At 47.6% G+C, this 10000-nt stretch overlaps 1 protein-coding gene across 2 annotated transcripts in view; it reads right to left on the reverse strand.

The window, feature by feature from the left end:
• The window catches only part of NUP155 (nucleoporin 155), a 118542-nt gene that overhangs the window by 577 nt on the left and 107965 nt on the right, over positions 1-10000 (reverse strand). For both annotated transcript variants that reach the window (XM_086507434.1, XM_086507435.1), the window contains one exon: positions 1-233. This exon is cut by the window's left edge and continues 577 nt beyond it. The gene's annotated coding sequence lies outside the window, so the exon portion shown is untranslated. The remainder of the gene's footprint in view (positions 234-10000) is intronic.

Consider the following 10000-nt stretch of genomic DNA (forward strand, 5'->3'; position numbering starts at 1 on the left):
AAATTCCTTGACAGGATTCAACCGCCAAACAGCAACGATTGGTCGGGAAATCCTCCCAGCACACGTGTGCTTACTTGCAGGCATCTCAGCACCAACTTCTGCATCAAATTAACGTCACCACCACACTAGATGTACCGAAATATAAATTTCACCGACGATGCCACTAATAGGGCCTTTAACCAGCTTGATACAAAAGCTTTTCCAAGAGCTCTAAACCCAGAGATTTATGTAACCTGGTATGATGACAATAGGCAAACAACAAACAATGTTTAACTGAATTGGCAGTTTCAATTGTTACAGAATCTCAAAAAGATCTCTCTCTCTCTCTCTCTGCCCCCACCACCCCCAGCCCCCCTCGCGCTCTGCCCCCACTGCTGCTCGCCTGGGGCGGGAGCAGCAGCGGGGTGAGCGCGATGGGGGCTGGGGTGCAGGGGGAGCGCGAGGGGAGAGCGAGAGAGCGCGAGGGGGGCGGGGGCAGCACGCAGGCGAGCAGGGCAGGACACAGGCGAGCAGCGAGGGGGGCAGCATGCCCCTTGCGCTCGCCCTTCAGTTGCCATGGCCCCCCCCCCCCCCCCCCCCCCCCCCCCCCCCCCCATGCGTAGAGAGAGAGTTGGGAGGGAAATATTAAAGTTAAGAGAGAGAGAGAGAGAGAGAGAGAGAGAGAGAGAGAGAGAGAGAGAGAGAGAGAGCCTGTGCGTAGAGAGAGAAGTGGGAGGAATTTTTAAGCGTAGAGATTTGAGGCATGGGGCTCGTATTTGTGGTCCAGTTCTACAGGATCAATCTGTGTGTCAGATGTTGCAAGCTATTTGGTCGTACAATGTACTCACCTATGATGATCCGGCCATAGGGTTTTCTGCATGTATCTTAACATCTTCTGAGGCTTGTTGCCGTGTATCATCTTGTGGGGAAATGGGTATTGTAGTGTAGGGGGATTTTTCAGCTTGGATGCATTCACAGATGCATGGAGGAATTTCTAGGGGATGGTGTTTTGGGAGAGAGAGAGGTGTGGAGGTCAGAGAGATGTTACTTCATCTGAGCAAGAGAAATCTGACTTCACGTATAATGCTTCGGTTTTGACATGGATCACCGAAGCAGATAAGATGAATAAGGATTTCTCCTCTCATTTTAGGGAGAGATCCATTGGGAGTACCATGCAGGTGCTCGGAGATGCTTCTGGAGCTTTGCACACCGACCCTGATGAGGAAGGTTCTTGCTCTTGCTTTGGATTACTATGATGCAATTTGTACTGCTGACCCAGTTTTTGATGCCATCTGTACTGCCAGAGAGGAGGTTTGGTCACATGTCCTTGTTGTTACTATGGAGATGCGTCCCTTGCGACTGATGGGTTCACTTTTATTGAGATGCATGATGCAGTTCGTGGTATGGTTTCACTCGTCAGTAATTCTTGTAGTAGTGGTATTTACCATGTATGGATTTACATCACATCTTTGATACTGGGGAGATGCCTACGTCTATGTCATTTGGGCTGATGTTTCTCATACCAAAGGGTGGTGATACTTCCTATCATTGTTGTTGGAGACCTATCACGCTCATATCATGTATATAAGACATTGACTTGGATCATTGGTGCACGTTCGTGGCCTTTCTTGAACTCGTAGATGTGTCACAGACAAGCTTTGTTCAGGATGGCCCATATCCTCTGTGTAGAAATATTGGCTCGGATGATTGGTATACGGTTGTGGCCTTTATTGCTCTACGGATCTGCTTCTAGTGCAGTTACTGTTGGGGGACTTATAGGCGAACACTTACCTAGACGATCTGTGCGGTAGGGCTGCACTTTCGCTCTAATCATTCATATTCGTTGCTGGGGCCTTTATCTACAGGGCAGAACTCCACAGCTTTGCGGTCTTTGTATGCCTGTGTCTGAGGAGATTTGACGTCTTTGATCAGGAGTATGCCAATGACACCCTGTTGTTTTCACATTATGGTGTGCATGTTCTTGACAGTCTGCGTGCAACGCTTCCGGTTTTTAATTTTTCTGGCCAGTGGCAGTGCCATCAACTTGCTCAAGTCTTATGATTTTCTGTGGGTGTGGAGAAGTGCCATTGGGGATTCTTGGATGGCTTTACTTGGGTAGCTCTTGGTGAGACCTACTTCTACTCTAAATTTCAGGTGGGCATTGACATTTCAGCACAGAAACAGTTTCAGTTTTGCTGTCTATCCGGAGAAATTTTTCTTTGCATTTTCTCTTGTTGGCAGAGCAATGTTTGTGAACAGTTGCTTCTTGTGAGAGATTGGTGTATTACTTGCTGGATGTAGCACTCCTGCAGTTTGTTCTGTGGGTACTCCCATCTCTTGTAATCTGCGCATCGATCTTGCTCTGGATACTGTGTCAAAGGCTTTGTGGAAGTCCACAAAGCTACAATAGATCCATCTCCCATGAGAGCTGCCCTCCTCAATGATGGCCCTGAGTGTCAAGATATGGTCAAGAGTAGAAAAGCCTCTCTTGAACCCTGCCTGCCCAGCTACACGCATTCCTTCCCTCTCTGCCCACCATCTACCCAGCTGCTGCTCAAGAGAGAGAGAGAGAGAGAGAGATGGTATATTAATGTCTTCAAGAGGCGCCAAAATGACCTATGAGACCAAACCGTTTCAAACTGGTGAATCTGATACCATGTCTAGGTACAAAAAAATAAAATGAAACTGGAAGTACTACTAGCTGGAACTGTGTGGGGTATGAGTGACCACTGAATCCATCCTCATGTGCACTCTAAATGTCGAGACAGTATGGCTTGAATCATCTGCTATAGTCTCCGTCGATGCTGTGAGGCTCCTCTCCTTAGTCGGGGTCACCTCGATTGCCCTAACTCCAATGCTTGGTCAATGAGAGTACCGCAGGTGTGAGTCTAGGCTGAGCTTTGTAGTGGTGGCTGCTCCTCATCTATCTAGTGTCTGGTGTGAAGAAATCAGTAATCTGTCTTTGGGATTGTCTTTCTCTAGATCTCTTCAGTAAATTGTCTTTGTGTCTGTGAAACTCAAGAAAATACAATCCAAGACATCTCTAGTCTTGATAGCTCATGATTCTGGAGAAAGGTCCAAAGCCTTCTTTGAAAAGACAGTGGAAGCGACCCCGTATCTCGTAATACACTGTGCACTGACATTTTGCATCTCTATCTCTGGCTCTGTGTGGCATAGGCGACATATCCTGTTGGCTGCTGGTATCCCTCTGGATGAATCACAAATCTATCCCCTGTGAGTTGAAGAAGATGCTCTCTATAGAAAGCCATCTTTGTGCCTAGCTCCTGTGCTGACTCTACCCATATCCTAGTGTCTAACTGGTCAGGTCCTTGCAAATGAATCTAGTAATCTCCATCTGAGAAAGAGGCAACGATGGTGTATCACGGGAGTACTGAAAGGGCTGTTGAAACCATGTAACTGGACCATGTTGACAACTGTGCATACCAGCATGATGTGTCCCCATGTGATGCTAACTGTCTAGAGGAATCTGGTATATCTGTCTCTGGCAATATCCCATAGGTTGTGCACGAAGGAGACTGATCTAGTAAGCGTCTCTATCTTTGAAACCGGCCCGTAGCGCGGTAGACTTTAGCTTTCACCCGAAACTTTACTTTAATTTTACGACACAAAGGAACTTCACGATTAAGCCGTGATGGAGTTCAACACTTCAAGACATTTCACGACTTGGTAGCTAGAGCGCTCCCAAGCAGACAACGACACCCTGTTAGCCCCAAAGACTGGCGCCCCCTTTCGATATTTCTTTATTCTTATTACACTTGAGAAAAACCTATAAACTTCCACAAGCTCTCACTTTTATCGGGCTGAAATTCCTCTACACTAACCTGATTTCGGCAACATAACCATAGTAGAAGTCTCCACGAACAAAATCCCAAGTACGCGGTGACTTTCCATGCACTTTAGAGCACTTCACAAAACCTGGCAAGAAATCGCAGCAGGCTGAATTCTCTGTTTTGCGGTCCGATTGGCGTGCCGATCACTTCTGCGGATAGCCCTTGAGCTCTCGCAGCGGTAGGGTCACTTGCTCCTTGAATTAAATGAGATTCCTGGCGGGAAATCTCTCTAAATTGTCATGTACAAGCACCCAATGCTTTCCTTGGCTCCTTGGGCAAATAAACGATCCGAACGCTTTCACCTAACCCTCTCCAAGCTGTCCAAACCTGTCCATGGCTGTAATTGCAGGTTTATGACCCAATTTTGCCAACATAACGGCGCAAAAATCTATGTAGGTCAAAAGTACACTTCAAGGACACTTTCCCTTGCAGTATGGAAGCTTTCCAGTGAGCTGCAAATCAATTTCAGCATGCTGTAATTCCTTGTTTTGTCAATGTCAGGTGCCCAAAGCCCTATTTAAGCATCCCACGGCTTTCCCGAGGCTCCTTGGCAATGTCCTACAGTTTAGGTGCGAAACCCTAAACCTGCAGAAAAACACAGCAAGCTGTAATTTTCTGTTTTGAATCGTTTTGGGCAGAGCAAACACGTCTACGGCGTGTGTCAAACGCTCCTTCACGCATTGGGACAATTCCCTTGTAAATCGGACGAGTTTTCACACGAGAAAACTCTCCATTTTCGCATTCCTTTGCGATGGGACTATGCGTACCTGAAGGGGATTAGCAATTAGCTAATCCGGATCCTGTACAAAAGGCTCTTGCCTTGGCAAACGCGCATAAAACCCCCAGAACTCTACATGGTCATGTGAGAAGCCCAACTAGTGGGGCATTACCATATGTGCAAAGGGGAGAGAGATGCGCCAGAGCAAATCATCGCGCTACATAGAGCAAGGGAGAAGGCAAACTTTCCATTAAAGCTGTGAGCACCTACACCACTACTAACACACATTGTGTAGCACTTTATAAAAATCAACCTCCAGCCTCATTTTTGGGCGCCCCCTCTTGGATGAGACCTTCTGGAGCATGTTGACTTGCAGGTTGCTCTCCTACTGCCATGTGTCCAGTTTGCTCCTTTTGGTTTAATTCGTAGTACCCACCAACTTATAAGTGTAGTGAGGGGCCTAAATGACTTTGAACTGAGCCTAGACACCCTTTTACTGCTCGGATTCGAGTGCCGACTGGCCCGACCATCTCGTGGCGACCTGTCCTTCGCGACTGCGGGTGAAACACTCGGCCGCCGGCCGTTTCACACTGGCCATACAATGTCCAACCTCAAAAAGAGGGTCCCAAATTAAATAAAAATCATCGGAAAGAAACCAACAACTAAGGTTAGCAATTGCAACGTCCTCGTGACAATCTCCATAAGGGGGGCTACTAACTCTGCTCTAATGATCTCGTGTGGCACAGATGCCTCGGCTCTAATCAATCGGGACATCATAGATACCAAGGGCCTCTCCATGAATCTCCACCCATCCTGACCCATAGAGGGTCCCCAAATCTGAACCTCGTAGAGCATAGCTGAAGCTACCAAGGTATCAAAGAGTAGAGTTTTGTTTGAGGTTCCTGGAGCGGAACCTACGAACGCATCCTCTCCTATCCTCCCAAAGCCGCATCCGCTTTGGTTAGTGTAGTCTCTGCTCCTTTCTTCAAAGGAAACCTTGGCTCACTGAAGACTACCCCAAGATAGGTGTATGCATATGTGTACTCCACGATCTCCTGACCATAAGTGAATGTAGGTACTGATCTTCTAATCCATTGCGATGTGGTGTTAAACACCAAAACCTTGGTTTTACCAAGGTTTACATACAATCTGCTATCCTTCGCAAACCTATGTAATTCATTTAAATGTCTCTGCATACCCTCTGGTGACTCAAAGATCAACACAATATCATCAACACATAACAACGATGGAATCCATGTCCCTGCTAGCTAGGCACCTTTGTCACCCTCTATGTCAATGTAATTTGAAACCTCATTTATATACATACCAAAGAGAATAGGAGACAGTGGACAACCTTGTTTTACTCCAATAGTGAAGTAAACTAAGTCAGATATCCCCTCTGGAGTACGCACATGTCTTATTGCTGATCTGTAAAGAGCCATGATCCCGCAAATCAACTCATTGGGCACTCCCATCTCTTGTAGTCTACGCATCAATCTGGCTTTGGGCACCATGTTAAAATTTACGAAAATCCACAAAGGTACAATAGATCTGTCTCATGTGCCCTATCCTCCTCAATGATGGCTTCGAGTGTCAGAATATGGTCAAAAGTGAAGAAGCCTCTCCTGAAACCGGCTTGTCCCGCTGCAACTATTCACTCACTCTCTACCCATCAAGGATAGATGCATACAACCGTGCCAATGTGTGTCCAATCAAAATAGTATGGTAGTTTCCAAGCAGCATCGGATCCTTGCCTTGTAGATAGGCACAATAATAGACAATCTCCAAGTCTCAGGTCGACCCTCAGAGATCGCACAATTGATTAGAACTGCAAGAACCTCTGTCAATATATCTCTAGCATATATAAAGTGCTCCGCTATTAGACCATCATGATCATACGGCCTCCTTGTCTTCATCATGTCAATAGCTATCTTTACCATCTCAGTAGCAAAGAAGGTACGACGTGCATGGCTCAAGAGGACCTGGAAGGGGTGTTTGTCCAAGGACCGTGTATAAGGATGTTGCATACTGACCCCACTTGAAATCGCTCGAGGAGGAGAGTGCTCATGAAAGAGACGCCATGCCTCTCCTGAGTCTCTACTCAAGAACAACTGATATAAATCTCTCTCCATTTGAGCTAGGAACGCTCGCTTCGTCCGTTGCACAAGGCGTCGGAAGGTTATCGGAGACTGTCTGTGATTGATGACCCCTAGGAGAAGATCCCTCTGAAGTTGTGCTCTCGTCTCTTTGCATTCCTCGTCAAATCAAGTGTTCTCAGGCATGATCCCAAGACGACATCTCCACTCAGGCTGAGTGTGTGGGTATGGCCTTGTTGCTGCATCATGCAGCGTCTTAGGCAGCAAAGTGTGTAGTAGCGCTAGAGGAGCGCAAGAGTGAAGCACCGCAGGTTTGAGTACGGCAGAGAAAGTTTGAGGATGAGAGAGAGAACGAAGAGAGATGTGTGTACCTTATTCGATGGTACGCAAAGAGTAAAAGATGTATCTTCCGTCGCACAAGGCGTAGGAAGGCTATTCGAGACTGTCCATGATTGATGACCCCTAGGAGAAGATCCGTCTGAAGCTCTGCTCTCGTCTCTCTAAATTCCTTGTCATACCAAGTATTCTGAGGCATGATGTGGAGACACGTCTCTGCTCAGGCTGAGTGTGTGGGTATGCCTCTGCTGCTGCATCATGCAGTGTCTTAGTCAACAAAGTGTGTAGTAGCGCTAGAGGAGTGCAAGAATGGAGCACTGCAGGGTTGAGTACGACAGAGAAGGTTGAAGTGTGGGAGAGAGAACACAAAGAGATGCTTGTACCTTATTCAATGGTACACAAAGAATAAAAAAAGGAATTTATAGTTTAGGGTACTATAAGGGTGTGTTCACACACCCTTATTTTATAGTTTAGGGTACTACAAGGGTGTTCACACCCCTTATGAGTTTAAACATGAGATGAAGGGACTTTACACCCAACAACCTCCCATTTAAAGGCCCGAAGTTGTACCTTTAAGCTAAACAACATCCACTAGTTGTATGAGAGTATCTTCATCTGGCGTCTGGCTTCTCGATCACTGATATCCCCAAGGGTCCGCTCCGCACGCAGCCGGCGATAAAGGTCTTTGCACTCATCATCATACTAGCTGTTCCGTGGCATAATCCTTTTGTGTGTGTGTGTGTGTGTGTGTGTGTGTGTGTGTGGGGGCGGGGGGGGGGGGGGGGGGGGGGGGGGGGGGGGAAGAGCTAATGGCAGATGTCTGAAGGACAAATGTGAATGTGGGAGGTGAGCATGGGTAGTGGCGTAGAGGGGTGGCGTAAAAGAAGTCCCTTCTCGACCTTTGTCGAGTATAGGGGGGCTAGCTCATGTGTGAAATTGATCGTGGTGTGGGAGGCGTGTCATGGATGTAGAGGGTGTGGCGTCTCTAGCGAGGGAGAGTGCAAGATAGGTGTGGTTGGCTCCAGTAAGTATGGGCAGGATCATGAAAGAGCTAAGCAGGTGGGTGGTCTCTCTGGATCCCATGATGTAGTCTACGGTACTTCCTCCCTCTTAGACTTACACCACTCTGCTGCTTCACAGGTCTAGGGCATACATGTACGACTAGTATGTCTACGGGCTGGCCACCCATAGTCTAGGTTGCTCCTGGTCCGGCCGCCCACTTTGTCCGAGCGCCATCATATCATTTTTCTATTGCGTCGTGGGGATTTTTATCAAGCCTTGCCCTACCTCATAGTAACAGGGAATGGCCGTTTTCAGGTCTCCGTTCCCCGTTCCCATTCCAAGTTCCCGTTCCGAATCCCCGTTCCGTGTTTCAAACGTGACTACCCGTAACAGGGAATGGCATTTTGTTCCGCGTTCCCGTTCCGGTTTCCCGTTCCTGGTAACTATGCGGGCCTACCTCCCTTTGGGCACCTATTTATGGGGCCAAGGGAGTACCCACTTCCACACACATCTGATTGTATCGGGTCTTCTGCTTATGGTAGTCATGGGGGGCTGATCGCCTCTCTCTCTCTCTCTCTCTCTCTCTCTCTCTCTCTCTCTCTCTCTCTCTCTCTCTCTCTCACATGGTATCAGAGCATAAGACCCTTAGTACAATGCCACATGGTTTGTGTTTTTCACAGAGGATGAAGTTACCTCCTACTAGGACACCATCTGCTGGTGGTCCATGTGGTCTCTCAGTGACTGCTGCAGTACACGATTGTTTCAACATCGGCTTGATCATCTACGGGTGTATGATCCTTGGGAGATCCATTCATACCAACCATCATTCGGCGGTTGCGCACTCCAGAGGGGGTGGTGACTTGTGGTTTTCTATGGACACACCGATGCACTCATCAAAGGAGTTCACTCGAGATATGGCCATGCTCATGGCATATGGGATTCCGACATTCCCAGAGAGGACACCACCATCTTGGGTGGATAGACACTTACCACTTGACCTTGACACGTCAGATCACTTGCTTACACAAGAGCATCTACATGGACTCAGGGAGAGGATCTTGGTTCTCTTCTTGGACAGGTTCATTGCTTGGATCTACAAACTGGAGTGGGACTTCAGTGCTTTGGACTCTCTTGAAGAGTTTACCCACGAGATGCAGGAGATCAGGCATTACACGACTACATTCGGAGTCACCCGGAGCTTGGCTTGGATGGTAGTGCAGTTGCTCTTCTACACTCCTTCTCATTTGGATTGCTACCTTCAGAGTTACTTAAACTTACCCATGTTAACCTCCCAGCTCATTCACATTGAGAAACACACCGAGTTGCAGTTTGGTGGCATTGTTGGCGCGGATCCTGTTTTGGTTGACACTGGAGGATTGGAGGCAGGAGATACAGGCAAGACGGTGCACACATCTTCGTCTAGCCTTTCCTCTTCTCAGAGGATCTTCACAACGCACACTTCTTAGTCTCGCTTCCCTACTTCTACAGCATGATCATGGTGCAGACAGCTTGGTCTAGCCACACCTTCTCTCAGAGGCCCTTCACAACACAGACTGTTGAGTCTAGTTATCCCCTCATCTTGGATTACCCTACCTACTGACAGGACACCGTCCGGTGGTGTCCTCTCTCGGTGACTGCTGCAGTTTACAGTAGCTTCTACAATGGAGACTGTTTAGCCTGGCTTTCCTTGATTCGGAGGACGTTTACGGCGCAGATTGCCACATCTGGACTTCCTGGAGTTTTAGTATTGACACAACTTAGCCACCTGGCCACACTGGGTTGCAAGTTCATGCATTGACAGGCTTCCGTGCATTCTCATGACGATTCCTGGGCTTCTCCATTTTCTCCAGACAGTTTGACTACAGACACCATAGCACGATCCTCCAATGCAATATCTTGCTTTCTTGAATCAACATGCGTCCTTCGAGCATTTTTATTGTGCCCAGTAGGTTACGGTTCATCTTGCTAATGGTTTCCATCATTTCTTCTTTGCACTTTTGAATAGCATCCTCTAAGGG

This window comes from Adiantum capillus-veneris, chromosome 30 (assembly GCF_014529385.1).
Source record: "Adiantum capillus-veneris isolate H3 chromosome 30, ASM1452938v2, whole genome shotgun sequence".
Taxonomy (NCBI): domain Eukaryota; kingdom Viridiplantae; phylum Streptophyta; class Polypodiopsida; order Polypodiales; family Pteridaceae; genus Adiantum; species Adiantum capillus-veneris.